We start from the raw sequence: 17,955 nt of genomic DNA, 5'->3' as shown, positions 1-17,955 counted from the left end.
ACTTTCTTCATTGACGACAGGCAAAATATACCTTTTTCAAAATAATCAAAGTTCTACTGAATATTACATAAAAACTTTTACAAAAACTAAAACTAATTGTTTGTTTAGTTTAGCAAGAAATTAGTTCTAATTCAATATAAATTTTTACGTTTACACTGAAGAAAGAGATTGTTAATTTATTTATGTGTTAAAATTATAAAAGCTAGTTTTAATTTTTTTTTCTATAAAAGGCTACTGCGCCCATTAATTATAACCCTAAGCAACGTTACCTTTGTTTATGACATAATGGTAAATAAATGGATTAACCTTTTTTTTAGATTTGACTTTAATTTTTAATATTAGTTTAAAACTAGCAAAAGTAGTTGAAAAAATGATTAAAATTACTTATTTTGAAATATGCTGACACTTTAAGTCTTTTTATCATTTAAGCAAATCATGATAACTTAATCAAGGGCAACTCTATAAAATTTATTTGTAAAATGTCCTACCTTACTTAGGAAATGAAAAAACCAACTAACATTAAAACAGTGAACTTAGTTCTTTTTCGTAGACTAAAAGGTGACCTCAACACCTATCATATTTAAATAATTAAAATAGTATTAATAAATTATAACGTACAAGTAGAGCAAAATCTACCACTGTTTTAAACAATACTTGATTAAACATGTATTTCCTTTTTACATTTTCATACCTACTTTTATACATGTATAAAATTATTTTATTTAAGATAAGTGAGAAACTAATGTATATTTACCCTTTAATTAGTCCTGGACAAGACAATAAACTGAATTAAATACTGTACAACTCGATAGATAAAAGGTTTTTCGTACACTACGTACTTAGACCAAACTTTTTTGAGCTCTTTATTTTTGTTCCATAAACTATTAAAGTATTCAATAACCAGGCATGAATCTACTCAGCTTAATCCGCAAAACCACTTCAACTTTCAGGGTTCTTATCATAACGTTTATATCCAAAATAGTTCAAATTACAATGGACGACAAAATTATACACAAGTTGTAAGTTTTTTTTTTTGACATTTGCACATAATTTAAACTAAAAAAGTATATCTTATTTCTCTTTTTTTTTTTATAAAATAAAACTGTTGTGTAAACTTTTTTTGAAAAAATGTAAGTAAACAAATATTTTGTTTTATAATATTTTGGGAAGTCACAGTTCTTATTGAAAATATAACAATTAATAACAGGAGACAAAAAAGGATCTTCAACAACAACACCACAACCAAACACATCATCAACAACAGCAACAAACATTTCCACAATTTCAACAATTTCCACAACAACATCAACAACAATATCAACAACAACAATTACAACAACAGTTAGTTTTGCATACCTTAGAAGAGTTTGTAACTAATGGCTTTAAGATTGTAAAAGTTCTTTATATTTTACAATAAATAAAAAAGGAATGTCTAGCAATATATGTTAGAACCATCTTAAAGTTTTTTAAAATAGTTTATTTTGCATAAGTTATTACCGGTTTTAATAAACAAACCGTACTATAACAGTGAACTCATTTGTAATTTCGTGTTTTAACTGTAGATTAACTTGGTATGAACTAATGTTTGTTTTATTAATCAAATTATCTTTTATTAAACTAGGAAAATTATTGCTGTATCAAAAATTAATTTTACATCTATCAATAGTAGAAAGAGTTACAGTCAGCATCAAACGAACAATGAGCCTACTGAAAATCAAGAATTTTTTAATTCAGAGGAAGTTTTTAATAAAGTCCCGGGTAGACTTCGCTTGCTAAATTCAAGAAGGGAATACGAAGTTACGAATGCTGAAGTAAAAAGGAGACTGGTTGGTCCTGAGCGTCTTACTGCTTCAACGCTTGGCGCTTATTTGAGAAGGTTTTTTTTTCCAAATTTTAAAAGTTCATGTTTTTTTTCAATAATAGTTTAGGGTAGTAACTTTTAAGTTTTTAAACTTGTACGACTTTATTTAAAGTAGTTAAAACTCAAAAAGCGTACATAAACTATATTTAGCTTTAAGGAACTTCTTAAAACGGTGTTTTACATTCTATTATAACATTTTTTATTAATGACAAAGCAATTTTATAACTTTATAATAACTATACAAATACTTACAGAGCAAAATCAAGAGAAGGGTTAAGTTGTCTCCGAGAAGAAATAAAAGATAGAATTCGAGTTGTTATGCCTGTAGGCAGTCGGAAAGGTCGTAAAGTCACACTGTTTACATCATTACTAGAAGGTAAGTGTTTACTATTTATTTGAGTAATTCTTTATTAGTAGACTTATTTGTTATAGGAAATACGTTTTCTGTTTCTATTAGAATTCTAGAAATTTTTTGTAAAGGCAAACACACATTCAAATTATATATTTATAGATATATATAAAATAAGGTTGTTATTTAAACTTAAACACCTTCTACTGAGCCACACTTGAAGGGCTTATAGATAACTTATTAGAGAAATAAGATTTAAAAAAAACTGGTACACGTAAAATAAAAGCACTTTGCTAAACATAGAAGCAAAAGCTGTACAAAAAAACAAAAAAACAGTATGACGTAATGTTTTGCTTCTATGTTTAGCAAAGTGCTTTTATTTTAAGTTTAGCTGGCTGAAGATTAAGGCGTCTAGTCTTATGAAACACGTGTACCGGTTTTTTTAAAGTATTGTTTTTACTAATTAATTATATAATAATAAAACAAATGTTTAAGCACTGCTTTGGTTTATTACCTGGTTTCAGTGAGCGTTAGCTGACCTTGTCAAATAAATTCAAAACACTAAATAACATTTAGACATTGGCAGTAATGTGAATCTGAACTTATTGATGCATAAAAAAAATATAAATAAACATTAACTATTCAAATTTTAATGAAAAATGCATAATTAGGTGAACCAAATATTGGTATTAATTAATAAATAAAAATAAATAAAACTAAAAAAAAACTAAATGCAATATAAACTAAAACACAACAAATTCTTAACAAAATTCTGAAAAAAACTAACAGATGATTAAAATGCTATTAATATTTAAATTATTAGGTTTTAGATTCATTCCAATAAAATAATAAAAATATATTCCTGTGTCTGCAAGAGCTCATTACTTCTGATCTTTTAATTAATATATATATATATATACACATAGAACTAAAATACACAAAATTAACTTTTGCTTGAAACAGCTGTTTCTGCGTTTAATACGCGTCTAAAGCCAAGTTTTTTTCAATGAAAAGAAAACTTGTAAAGACAGTAATAAAATAATACAAAATTAAGTATTACGTAAAAATATAATAGTTAGTTGATTTCAGACAAAATTATTAACAGAGTTTTTTAATAAACTGTTTTCGATAATGTATGCTTCCAGTTTGTAATTCGTTTCTTTTGTTTAGAGATTCATATTTTTTTAATTTTAAAATTTCGATTTTTTCCGCATTGCACAATTCACATCCAATTTTTTAACTATATTTATTTTATCGTTCTTGTTAATATTTTCCATGGAATTTTAAAATTAACTTTTTGTATTTTTAGTTTTCAAACGTACTGCGATAAAGTTGTCGTGTTTTATGTTTATCGTGTTTGAAGCTGTACTTGTGCTTTGTGTAGCGATTCTTGAACGATAGTCCAGTAGAGCCAACATAAAACTTGGTCTTGTTTTAGGTTATGACTGTTATTTATATATAATATTTTCCATTAAGCAATTTTTATTTACCGGGTATTCTTGTTTTTTTTTTCAGTCACACACTCGCCTCTCTTTGTCCTAAGTGGCTAACATTTTACGATTGTGTGCCATTTTAAGTTGTTTCATGTTTGGCATGCAGGAATAGGGCATTTTTAGTGTTTTTCTGTTAAAAACATTACAATATGGATGGTCTTCAGTAAAGTTGTTGTCATCAATCTCTAGTAAGCTCTTCCCAACCCGCGTTGCCACACTTTAGCACAATGGAGCATTAAAATATAAACTATTTCTTCTTCTTTTCTTGTTTTTTTCCTTCTCGTTTTTGTAGCTATAGGCTAACTCGTGATCGTTCCCACTTATTTTATAGCTTCCTGGTATTGTTGGGTTGTTTCCTTGAAAATGCTTTGACTGCTAAAAATCTTTTGGAGGCTGTTATTCACTGCGACCGGAATGTGTTTTAACACATGCTCTGGATGGCTTGACTTGCTATTCACATAAACCGTATGCGCATTTGGTTTTCTATATTGTGGCTTTCATTTTGAACATATAAAGTTACATCTAAGAATTCTGTTACAAACAGATTGGCTTCGATGGTAATATCAAAACCAATGTTTTTAAAAACTTTTCTCAGATGTTTGACTTTTCTCTCAATATCTGGTCCTGGTAGAAAGTCCACCACTGCTAAACCATCGTCACGGTATATGCCAAAGTTACCATCTCTAAAGATCGTTTCCTTCTTCAAAATATCTAAAATATATAGGCCAACCAGTTCGCAAGTTTCTGCGCCATGGAAGCTTCTCATTGCTACATCAAAGCTGTTCTTGTTATGCTTTTCGACCATGGTTCACCTTCGTGGAGCAGTATTGATTGGCAGCAATGTCTAATTAGCTCTTTTTCATTTTCCTTGACTTCAGTTAGGCCTGCAGCAAAATTAAAAGAGTTTTCTAAACTAGCTGCTGAGATGGCTAGATAAAAGCTAACTATATCAAATTCGATAAACCTTAAAGTCGATTTATTACTTAAGTTATTGAACCAGTCCAATACCTCATAAGGATTTTTCCATTGTATTAAACTACGTTTTGATTTTATAAAATTATTGAACTTATCTAATTTTTTTTTATAGGTTTACCAATAAAATTTTTGCCGGATTAATTACACTACAGCTTAGATATTCGGGAAGTTTGGTTTATGATCTTTTAAAGTAATGTAACATTGTTGTTGAGAAAGTTTGGAAATTTTACCTTTTGTTTTGTTTGTCATAACTATTTCCTTTGCTGCAATATTAATTTTTTCGATAAGACTGTTTTCCGATTTTTTGTATTTAGATGTAATGTTTTCTATAATTAAATTCTTATATTTATGTGGACTAACTTTGTATAGGCTGTGGGATATATCTGCAAAAACAAAAACTTTTTTGGTAGCCCTTATTTCCTTTTAATCTTTGTTGAGTTTTCGGGTAAAAGAGTTTTGGTATTTTCGGAGTTTCAATTTATTTGTTTAATCGTTAAGGTCGTTTTCAAAGTTTGTTACGAGTTAATCTTCGGGAGCTCGTTTTTTTTGTTGAAAATAAACCGTCATAATCTGAAACTTTAGCTTCTGTGTTTTCATCCCTTAAATGGAAACCAATCTCATTTTGGTTATCATTTTATCTACTTTTTTGTAGATTTTAATTTTGAACTCTTTATTACTACTTCTTATTAGTATTCTTTTTAATGAATAATTAAAAATTATAGGTCTTAAGTCGTGTATAGTTTTAATCATATTTTAAACTTTCGAGACTCAGCTTAATATATACAGTTACACACCTCAATTGACAACATATCAATCTTAGATTTCAATAAGAGTATAAAATACAAAAAATATTTTTTAATTAAAGTTTAACCTATCGTTTTAAGTACACTTTTGAATTTTGTTTACATTATATTACTAATTGGTGAGTAAAATTACATTAAAAAAAACAATTAAAATTTGTATATACAACATTTAATTAATTAAAAATCAAACTAAACTGCTTTTTCTAACTCATTACTTGATAACTATCAGTAAAGTAAATGATCGAAATTCTTCATTAAATGTGTAGTTTTTAACAAAACAGTAATTTATAAGTTTGAGGACCGTGTAAACAGAAAAGTTTTGCGTTTTTAATAACTTTTTTCTAAATTTAAAACATCAATTGACAATAAAACACAAATTAAATAGTTTCTCTGATTAATTTTCACAACAACTTACCTATAGGAGAAGCTGTTGATCTTGCGAAAGATTTTGGTTCCATTTGTGAGAAAGAGTTTCCTGTAGAAGATCTTGCCAAATTTGTTTGTGAGAAACATTTTGATCCTCATACGCTTCACACGAGAAAAAACATGATACTTACTACTAAGTTTGTTGCTTAAAGCATTATTTTTAACTTTCAATAAAAAAATGGTAACACCAATAAAAATTTACCTGTAATGTTTCCACAACATTTTTTTTTGTTTTGTTTTAAATCTTCTGCTACAATTATTTGTACTAATGTTATGATAATTGGCAGAACTTCGCAGAATTGTTTATTTTTTTATATATGTTTCTATTAGCTTTAAACTGATGGTAGAAATCGTTTTAAAGCTAAACAAATATAATTATTAACAAAGCCGAAATAAACAAAAACTCAGCCCATACTTATTTTAAAACTTAAAGTTTTCACTAAATACTAAAAGAACTTATTTTCTAATGTTTTATTTTACTATAAATTATATATCTTTACGGTTTAAAGTAAGTAAAATCTTTTATAAATACCGTTTAAAATTTGTACAGAATTTTTTTTTTGATTTTTCATGGTTTTGGTGTTGGGACTTTTTTTTTTTAATTTTCATAGAAACTTTCAAAACAGTTGAATTGTATGAATAGAATTGTTTTCTTGAAAATTATATTTATTTATCACTAAAAATAGTAAATTTGTAACAAACATTTACTTTTACTTATAGGCAAGTAATCAAACAATTACAAGACGTACTAGCGCAGGACAGATCACCAGTGATGAACATTGCACCAACACCAATATTAGAAGATGAAATTCAAAAGTCTTTGGCAAAATTTAGTTCAATTACACATGGTTTTGGTAATCCTGCTATTAGACACATCCTGGATGCTTTACAGGTTGTTTGATTTATAGTTCGTTTTTGCAGTTAAAATTTTACAACTATTTAGCAGTCGTTTAACTCAAAAGTCTTTTTTTATACGATCATTTCCAAATTTTAAATATGGTTTTTTTTTAAAACAAACTCTCAGTAAGTTACTGTAAAGCAGGAGTATATTTCTTTATTAAAACTACTGATCTGGTTTAGTTAAAGATCAAATTGTTTTCGGATAATTTAAATGTTTATCAGTTGCTTCTGATAAAATCTTCTTTTAAACGATTATTTTCAAACTTAATTTTTTTTAAATACTGATTAACAGTAGTTTACGAATTGTGTTAAAAAACTACTAATATTATCTCAGGATTTTAAATTTTAAGTGTTCTAACCTTGACCTGAACATCAAAGTATTTTTCAGATGTACCTAGATGAAATGCTTAAGTTTAAAGCAAAACAAAGTATTACACCGCAGCATGACAATTTACCCAAACATTAGCGATCCACTGCAATCTGATAGCAGTTTAGAAATAATAGCGAAATACTAAAGCATTCAATAATGGATTCTAATAACGGCTCACAATAAAATGACATTTAAATATTTACTTTCTTCTCGAAATGATTAATAATATTCGATCATTTATATAAACTTAGCTGAGTATATTTAAGAATTAAACTTAGAGTTTGTCTATTTCTTAATTGAACATAGTTTTAAATCCATATTATACAAATTTTTTTGCATACTATTTTACAGTCAATAAAATGTCAGTACATATCTACAATGTTTGCTTTTGTTTAAAATGAAAAAAAAAACTTCTAGCGTTTTATACAGAAGTTCATTAATACTTATAAAAAGGTTAATGATTTTTAATTTTATAATTTTAGTTTATATATTTCTACTATATTAGTTTTTTAGAGTTTCAGATCAGAAATTCAGGGTATTATAAAAATCTGTAAGACTATGACTATGGTTGAATGTTCTTTAATTTCAATTCTAATATTTAGGGAATTGATTTTTATATTTTACACCTAAGTGTTTCTTTGAAATTACAGCTTTTTATTAACAAAATACTTAAAAAATAAAATAATTTTTGTGACTTTACAACCTTTATAATAATACTTAATAAATTTTTAACAAAAGTAGATTACCAATAAAATTTTATTTATTCGGAAGTAGTTTTAGATTTAATGTAAATTATTTAGCAAATGTAAAACTAGAGTTGTACCATTCAACATAGGTACTACACTATACTTAAAACAGTTTATTAAACTTTTTTTTTAACGCCGATAAATTTTTGTTTTATGGCTTGAGCTTATGACTAGTCTTATGACTTTTATTGTTTAAGTCGTGAGTCTTTCATTAATATTTTATAAAAATGGGTATTACAATTATTTAAAAAAAATATTTTTGGTTAGTTAAAAGTGGAATATTAAAGAGGCAGGTAAATTAAACGTGCAGTGAGAAATTCGTAATTTTTTCTAAAAACCTTTTTTTATTGCATAGACTAATATGAAAAATTTGTGATTTATTATCAAAAAAAAAACTTTAAATTATTAAGAACGTTTAATAAACTAATTGTAAAAATTTCTGTTTATGTGTTTTTACTCCTTGTCACAAAAAAGCGTTTTATTTCTTAATTTAAAATTAAAAAAACCATACATAAATTTTAATTAATAAAAAAGTTTGTTCAAAGTTTTAGTAAACCAAAAGTACTAAAAAGATTTAAAACGAGAAAATAAAAAATAAAAATAGATAAAAACATTATCATTTTTGCATTGATGTTTTTGTTTCTGGTAAAAGTATGACTGTCATTTCATTATAAAATTAAAAAAACTGTATACAGTTAGTTATTTAAAAATATAAGTTACTAGAATCTAGACCACAAAACTGCGCTCAACTAAAAAAAGTATTTTCTTACAAAAACAGTAAAATTAAAAAAAAATAATATTATGTAACTTTATATTTTTTGATATTCATTTAATGTAAAACTGTTGGTATTTTAAAGTCTTCTGTTTACTTATTTTATAAATGATGAAGTTATTTTTGTTTAAGTGCAAAATTATTATCTAAATTTAAATATTTTTTTTCATATTTAGATATAAGATTATTTAAATATCATAATACAATACTAGAAAAAAAAACTATTGTTCATTAAAACTAATCCTACCTGTATACTATGAAAAGCTTAATTAAATCAATTTAATTAAAAAATGACAATTAAATAAAAGTTTTTGAAACTTAAACAGTCAACAATGTTACACAACTTTCAACATAACTGTTTATTTTGTTTAATTTTTTTTGTCTTTTTTCTGTCTTAGACATGACGTAAACTGTATCAGTGATGTTTGACTCGATAACCGAAAGGTTTTTCGACCAGATCTTTAGACCAACTTTTAATTTTATCATTTAATAAGTAACCATACTAATCGTCATTCTGGTCATGACGTTAAACTGTTCTGGTGTACGACTCGATAACCGAAAGGTTTTTTGTACACCAGGTCCTTTGACCAAACCTTTTGAGCGTATTTTCTGTCGTTCAATAAACAATATAAATGTAGAAGTTCAAATTTTTAAAAGTTCTGTCTTATGAATTGCGACTTTGGAAATTTTTTTTGCCTCATTAGTTCAAGTTGCTTTTTACTCAAGGATAGCTTTCTGCTGTAACTTTTTAATTAATTTCTTACTCAAAAAATCTAAACCTCTCTTTGTATGGTAATCATTTTTTCTCAGTATGTTATAAATTTTTTTTAGATACTTAAAAAAAAAGAGTTGTTTTACCTTGTTTATATTTTTATTTAATTTATATTATGTGTAAAAACATTGATTACTGTTGAAGTAGGGGTCTAATGATGGCGTAATAAACTTTCTGAGATGCAAAATATAAAAACTACAAAAATTAATTTGATCTGACCCTAAAAAAGAATTAAATGATTATTAAGAATTTTCAAAAAAGTGAAAACATATCCAATAAATTAACCCATAACACTAGACACTAAGTTAAATTAAAACAAATTCAAACATTTTTTTTAGAAAAAATATTTAGATTACTTAGATTGAGTGAAGTATTATTAATTTTGAGTATGTCCTCATTAAAAAAACTACAAGTTTTAGGAGTTTATTTATTCAACAGAAAAAAATATAAAAAATGTTATATATCATAAGACAAGTTTAATACTTTGTTGTCAACATTTTTTTGATAAAAGTATCCTGTTAGTTTTGTTATATTTTAAAGTTATTAAATCATAATATTATTAAAAAACTTAAATTATTTCATTTCATAACACTTTTATTTAGAAAAAAATTTAATTTAGGAGACAGAATATTTTTGTCTTTTCAAACTTTATGAAAACAATTAGAAAAAAAAAAACGTTAGTTTGATAAATTGTATAAAGTCATTTTTTGTATACAAAATACATTATATTTTATTTTGCAACTTAAAAGCAAACTTAACTGCTATTTTTTTGATTAAGTTAAAAATATAATTTTTTTTAGAATTTTTATATTATTTTAATTTTTGAATACCTTTGTATATATAAAATAAAAGTTATTTCATTCAAACTACTAACCTATATTGATTACTAAGTATGCTTTAATTTATTTATTAATCTTAACAACTGTTTTAAGTGAAGTATTATTGTCTTTAAAGTTTTACGAAACGCATACTGTATTAAAAAAGGTTAGTAGGCGACTTAAATTAAGAAACTTGCGTGGTTACTTTATATTAGAATTATAGTGTTAATAAACCACCATTTTTATAATACAACTCAAATTGTCTTGTACTGAATAATATTTAAAACTATTATATACTACTTGTAAAAATAAGATAGGACATATAAATGAACATACCATATTTTATATTTATTTGCAAACGCTTAAAAATGAATAACATCATACTTTTGAAAATAGTTTAAATGTAGTTAAAACAAGAATCAAATCTTAAAGCAATATACTTTGAGAATTTATAGCTAAGTTGAGAATAAACTATATGGAAGTATAAATTAACAAATTATTTATAATAAATAACATTGCTAATAATAAATTGCTTATAATAAATAAAAAGAACCTAATAACAAAAATATATAGTTTAAATACATGTTAGAAGCAGTACAGTGGTCTAGAATTTCCTCTCCCCAACTGATAAGTATTTATAAATGGCTGTAGTATGCAAATACAAAATTGCATCGATATAAAACGCGAACTTTCTCTTAAACGCTTAAATAAAAAAACCTTTTCTAAAACTTTTTTTTTAGTTTAAATAGTTATCAAATGCAGTTTGATATGCTGTTACAGCCGAATATCTTTTTGAATAGCATGTTAGCAGCAGCAAGGTGGTCTATAATGGTCCCCGCTTCAACTGATGAGTAGTTATATATATCTGAATTATGCAAATGCTAATTTGAAACAGTAAAATACGTGAACTTGCGAGCTTTTTCTAAAACGCTTTGATGAACAAGAACTTTCACTGAAAATTTTCTATTAAATTTAAACATTTTTCAAATGTAGGTTCATATCCTGTTTGTAACCCATATATAGTTGTAAGGATGGTTATAGCGTATTTTAAACACTATACCGATAAAAAATAAATAGTAACATTAATCCAACTAATACTGATATTAAAAAATACCTAGGACTACCGGGAAATGTCTTACTGCATCTCTCTACTTTGTTAATATTAGCGTTATTAAACTTTCTTAAATTTGGTTAACTTAATACTAAGGTCTGACTATGCTTGAATTATAATACATAGTTATGTCCAAGTAAATTTCTAATTAACACTAATCATATGTAAGATATTTTACAAAAAATTACTTTTAAACTTGTAAAGTAATTTAATTATATTGTTAAATTCTTTATAGTAGCTAAAGTGATAAGTTGTTAGCTAATTACACATTTTTCATTTACCAACTATATTTTTGATTTAAATATTTTATTAAATTTATTTAATTATGTTTTTTTAAACATTCTAGACTATAAAACTAAATAAAAAAGTTTAAAGAATATAAAATTTTGTAACATGGTCTTGTAACATCCAATATAATAACAGTATTTCAACATAAATAGTAAACATGTTAGGAGAAAAATGCTAAATATTTTAGAAGTCCTTTGTTTATCTGACGTTAGAAATAAGCAATCTTAGCTATTTAGATTTTTTACTTATCTCTCTTTCTCTTTATTTTCAGTCTCGGAATCTTTACAAGGAATTAAACCAAATAGAAATTTTAAAAACAATAAATATTATGTATAGAAATCAAAAAAAAAAAATTAAAATATTTTTTTAGGTACGGACTTTGGAGTAATTTTGTATCTAATATCAAACTCGCCATATAGATTGTTTATTTTTATATACACCCTTATGCTGAATTCAAAATGTGTTCACAAAAGAACGCTAACAGTATTAGTATTAAAAAAACTATAAAAGTTAATAAGTTTAAAATAAATACTAAGTTATGATTAATTAAACAAATTTTAATTAAGTTTATAAAAATTTTAATGTTCTTAAACCAACCAATTTAAATTAAAGAAAAAAATATTTTAAAGTCTATAAAGCTAAGAATATACTTAAATGCACTACATTCTAACACCCTCTGGTCAGCCTGAACCGAAATCTTGGAATTCAGTTTCTGAAAATGACTGAGATGTTTTTTTTGCATATTTTAATATGAATAGCAAGAAAGTTAATTAAACCTGTAAAGGTTTACAAGCAAAGACAAAAAAGTGTGATGAAAAACTTAATGTGAGATGAAAAAGTAAGAAATCTGAAGTTAATCGTTTTAAACAATTACTTAATGCATACGTTAACAGATGCTATTTTTAAGTTTTACAACAAGTAAAAAATGATTTTTTTTAATTTGTTTTTTAATTGAGTATAAATAAATTAAAAAAATGACAATATTTAATAAGATCAAAATATCTAGATACCTTTTAACTTAAATTGAAGTAAATATTTGAAGATAATTTATTAATAAGGTGCACTTGGTGCTACGACTTAATACTTTGATCAAATTTTTTTCGTTGTTTAATAAGCAATATAAAATTTGTATACTGTTTATTTAATAATTGAAATCAACAGACTATAACAAAATTTTTATTACTTTTACACAACCATAATGCATACAGATATTTTTATAAAAAAAAAACATTTCTAAATAAAAAGCTAATGTTATTTAATGTATTAAGGTTTTATTATCTAGTTAATTTTTAAAGAGAGTACATATATTATAAATAATTTGTTTTGTAAATTAAGGTTAATCAAACTAAAATAATCAAATCTTAAATATAGTCTGAACTTTGATAATTATACAAGCTAATGTAGTTTTATAAATAAAGTTAATATAGTAAGCAGTAAATATTAAATAACTTATTGTTTACTTTAGGTTAGGTAAGGGCAACATACGAATTACAGTCAAGATGGTTCCTTCTGATTGATTTTTTTTTTGCCCCCGACATATTTATAATTAATAAACAAACTGAATGAAGTAGTTGCGTTTTAAGTTTTTTAAAGACAAAAACAAACTATGCTCTTATTTAATTTTTGCTAAAAATTAATGCTCAACTACTTTACTGAAGCTATACTCATTCATATTTTTTTAACTTTAAAATTCACTTGACAAGTTAAGTTCCGTACATTTTAGTAGTTGTTTTTACTAAGGAAGTTGCTTATCCCTATTTAAGAAGTGGTAATTGTAAGCATTAAATTAGTTTTTAAGCTTAAAAAAATTATAATTAAGTACCAAATATATATATATATATATGTATAAATATTATGCTATATATTTACTTATGAGTAGATTTGAACAAATTTTAAATGAAATTTAGACTAAAAAAATAAGTATAAGTACTAAGGCTAATTTGGAAACATAATTATTCTATGTTACTGTGAAGCGGTTTTTAAAATTGAAAAATTGGTTTTCAGTAAAACAGTGTAATTTTGTTTCTTAAAATAATAGAATTAAAAATTTACTGCTTATTATTTGTATTTTATTTTGTCAATATTAATCACACTGGTTAATGTGAATATCAACGTTAAGAAATACGTTTTTAAATTTGAGAATATTATTAAAAAAATAATTACAAACCATTATTTCTAACATTATTATTTTTTCTTTAAACATTAATCTTTGTAAACTTATGAAACTACTTTTATTTCTAACATTATATTAATAAATTTATTTTTTAACTTTTATAATAACCTATAAAATGTTCTTATTACCGTACACTATAAGGCAGGGGTCGGCAAACTGCGGCCCGCGGGACAAATGCGGCCCGCGAAGGGTAAATCTACGGTCCTCGACCACGTTATTTTTTTTGAATGGAATGCAGCCCGCGAGAGAAATTTCTATGGCCGGCGAGCTACTAAATGTGGCGGCCCGCTGAGAAAAAAACAAATTTTAGTGATTTCTTTTCGGGAATTTGGTTTAGATTGATTAATATCGTTTCAAGTCCCTGAATAACATTTTAAAACAACTAAAAGACTAAATTGATTTGACTTAAAATGGTTAAAAAGACAGATTAGCATTTGACAAGTGATTTTCTATCAGTTTCACAATAACTTTCTTATTGCATCTGTAAATTATTAGCTGAAAAAAGAAGTGCTTGGCTGCAGTAGGTTGTTTATATAATATTTATTTAGTTATTTATATAACAAACAAAACGCAAATGCTTTCCATGTAATGCACTGTAATTAACTAAAATTTCATTCTGTATAGTTTAGGTGTTTTGTTTAACATGTAATTAGTACCTAAATTCTTTTATAAATGTTTTATCACAGTAATTTATATCTAAATGTTCACAAAAACATTTAAAATAGTATAATATTAAATAGGTTTATTTTATTTTCCATTTGAAACATATTAAATTTTAGAAGGATTGTGTGCAATTTAAACTAATTTATATACACACCAATGTACACAGATGTTAAGAACCATTTTTAAAACCATTTTTTTTAAATACTTAAGTTAGATTAAATGAAGTTTAATGATATATATTTTTTTCTCTACTTGAAAAATTTAGTGTTTACAAAAACTTTTAAAACAGTATATATGCAGAAATAAAAATTTACTTGTTATGTAAATTGATAGGTATACAGTTTCATATTTCATACAAAAGTTTTTAGTAGATCAAATTTATTTCTTTGCTTTCCACCCTAATATACATATATGCTATTTTTTGTAACTACGTATTCAAGATATATTATATTTAGTGATGGTAAATTTAATAAATTTAAAAGTTGTAAATCAAAATAGTTCAAATTCAAGCAATTAAGAAACTTAACTTTGCCACAATATTGGACTAAGTCAGTCATTGAATACTTTTCAAATTTCAGGCTAATTTAAACATTTTTTTTGTATTTAGCTTGAATTGCTTTTTTTGTTCTAAAATTTAAATTTAAGTTATCAGGCTAGTTTTTGGCACTCATTCAAAACTTTTTTGCTTTGAAGAGTGGCAAACAAACTTATGATTTATGTTTTGTTATACTCAAGATTATGGTTATGATTATTATATATTTTATATTTTAAGTCTTGCAGTTGCTCAACTTTGAAATATTATTTATATTAATTTATAAGTATGAACAATCAGTGTTGACGTAATACCTTAAATTTGACAGTTTGGCTACAAAAACCTGGAAATTAAGATTAAATAAAAAGAGTTTTAAATGTTTTTTTTTATTTAAAGCTACAGATGCAGTGATGAACAATATAACTTTTTTGTATGTGATTCAAATGGTCCTTCCCTTCATTAATTTCATTATTAATTCTTATGCCTTTTTTTGCGTTGTTTGGTAACTTATGATACAACTTAATTTACAAAAAAAAATAACTTCAATCAAGTTATTGCACGCAGAAAACTTTGATTGTAAATGTGCGTTAAACTTTAACTTAATTTTTTTTGTGTAAGTTTTATAGAATCTAAATTTAATTTATAACTATTAAAGGTCAAAAAATTGTAGATAAAAAAATGTCTGATAAGTTTTAATTTCATCTAAAAAGTCAAAATCTGTTATTAGTTAAATGTTTCAAAGGTTGTGTAAATTTTTATAGTTGTTTTCGTTTATCTAAAACTCCAAAAGTTTTGACTTTGTTTCAAGTGTCATAATATGGCACCACATTTCATAGATAACTTGTTTTTGTGTTTCGTAGTACCCAGTTAAGTTGCTAAGACAAATATTTTAAAATGTTTTCAATTCAAACGGTGTCTCCTTTTTATTAATTACTTTTGCTACTTTATAAATGCCTTTAAATTTTTTCTGATCAGTCTGTAATTAGTGAAGATAATCATGCGCTTTGTTAAAACTGACGTAAGCATTTTTTCGTTTCTTGCAATAACTCCTAACCAACGTTTTCATATTTTTATAGTTCGTCTTATATTTCACATTTACTATTTTTAAATGCAAAATTTTTATTGCAATAAAGATTTGTTATAATGCTGAAAAAAAACTTATTTTTATTAATGGGTTAATAAATTTTCATTTTTTCGTTATAAATATTTAAAAAACTTAAATATACATTCAAGCTGACTTATAACATTTTTTTTTGTTTATATTTAATTTACTGTTAATACACTTAGTTTTTTTTTTTTTGTAAACTTTGTTATAAACAGGGTTGCAAAAAAAAAACTGCCTAGTTTAGAAATTTGTGTACTCAGACTAAATTAAACCTGTTTAAGACATTGTTGAAAACTCAGGTATGTGTGAAATTCATTTTTCAAGTACTTTAAGTAAATCTATCAATACTCATAATAGTTTTATGATTGTAGTGTATTTATTGTAATTTATTCTAGGCTACGTACATATTTTTTTTACTTTTTAATAATGATAATACTTTAGTTAGTTATTTAAGCTTGATTAACAGCATTTTTAAGCTTTTTTAACTTTTAGTAAACTTAGACTGGTTTTATATAACTTAAACATTTTTGCTGTTAAAGTGATAACTATGTAAAAGACTAGTTAATTAGTAATAAAGTATTCGAGCAATAATTATGTAAAAAAAATGTTTTAGGTTTCTTTAATACAAATAGTTTTATTTTTACGTAAACTAATTACTGAAATTTAAAAGAGTGCAAATTTTTAAAAACTTAAATTTTATTTTTAATGATTAACAATTTTTTATATGGAAAATTAGTTGATAACATAAAATAAATGTATAAAAGTCACTCATAAAGTAATTCAAGCTTGGTTTTTATAAAAAGTTAAGTAAATATTAAGTTAAACTTTTAATTAAAAAAAATAGTACATAGTTTATTAAGAATTAAATATACTAGTCAATGTAAATGTAAATCCTTTTTTTTTTTTAATAAATAGTGTATGTAAAAATAAAAGCAAATCCAAATAATAAACTTAATAAAAGTTAACTAAAAATGTGACTAAAACTAAAACCAGAAGATTATTTAAATGTAACTAAAACTAAAACTGCGGCCCGCGAAGTTTTTTGAAACTTGAAATTTGGCCCGCTAACACCAACTGCCTGCCGACCCCTGCTATAAGGTTTGCAGATTATAAAATAAATTATCATTAAAAATTTCGAATTATTTTGATATTTTAATAACAAAATCATAAGTTATGAACCTATTTTAGGTCTGTTAACATTCTGGCTTTTCTCCTATAAAAATACAAAAAAAATCTAATTTTTAATATAATTTTATTTTAGCTTTATAAAGCCACTCTCAGTTTAGCTTAAAATTTTATCTTGACAGTTAAGGTTTAATCAGGATGTCCTTTACAGGGTGAGTTGTATATTATTTAAAGATTTTTATTTAATTCTTATTTACTGGTTTTTAAAATTAAAACGCTATTTAAAGTTATACTTTTTTGTGTAGTTGTTATTGTTTTTACAGTTAAAATTCAAATTTGTTTATGTCATGTGATATTTTAAACTTGTCATATTCTAGTTTAAATTTATATTGCTTGTTACTGTTTTAACAGATTTATAACATACCTTAGAATACTTAAGAAATTAGATTTTAAATATAAAGCCGAAAAACAGCAAACCTGAAATTTAAACAAAATATGAAAAAATGTTAGAACTTAATACAAAAAACCATAGAAAAGCCTTTTTTTTGTAAAATTTTTGTAAGATTTCAAGTAAATTTAAACATTTAAAGACATATAAAAGTTTAGTCCTTTAAAATTTTAGTGTTATGTTAGTAAGAATTTTACAGGATAAACTTAATAAAAGAAAGAAAGG

The sequence above is a fragment of the Thalia democratica genome, chromosome 7 (genome assembly GCF_965202585.1).
Source record: "Thalia democratica chromosome 7, ktThaDemo2.hap1.1, whole genome shotgun sequence".
Taxonomy (NCBI): Eukaryota; Metazoa; Chordata; class Thaliacea; order Salpida; family Salpidae; genus Thalia; species Thalia democratica.
The sequence above is the reverse complement of the archived record's forward strand: the minus strand, read 5'-3'. Positions refer to the sequence as shown.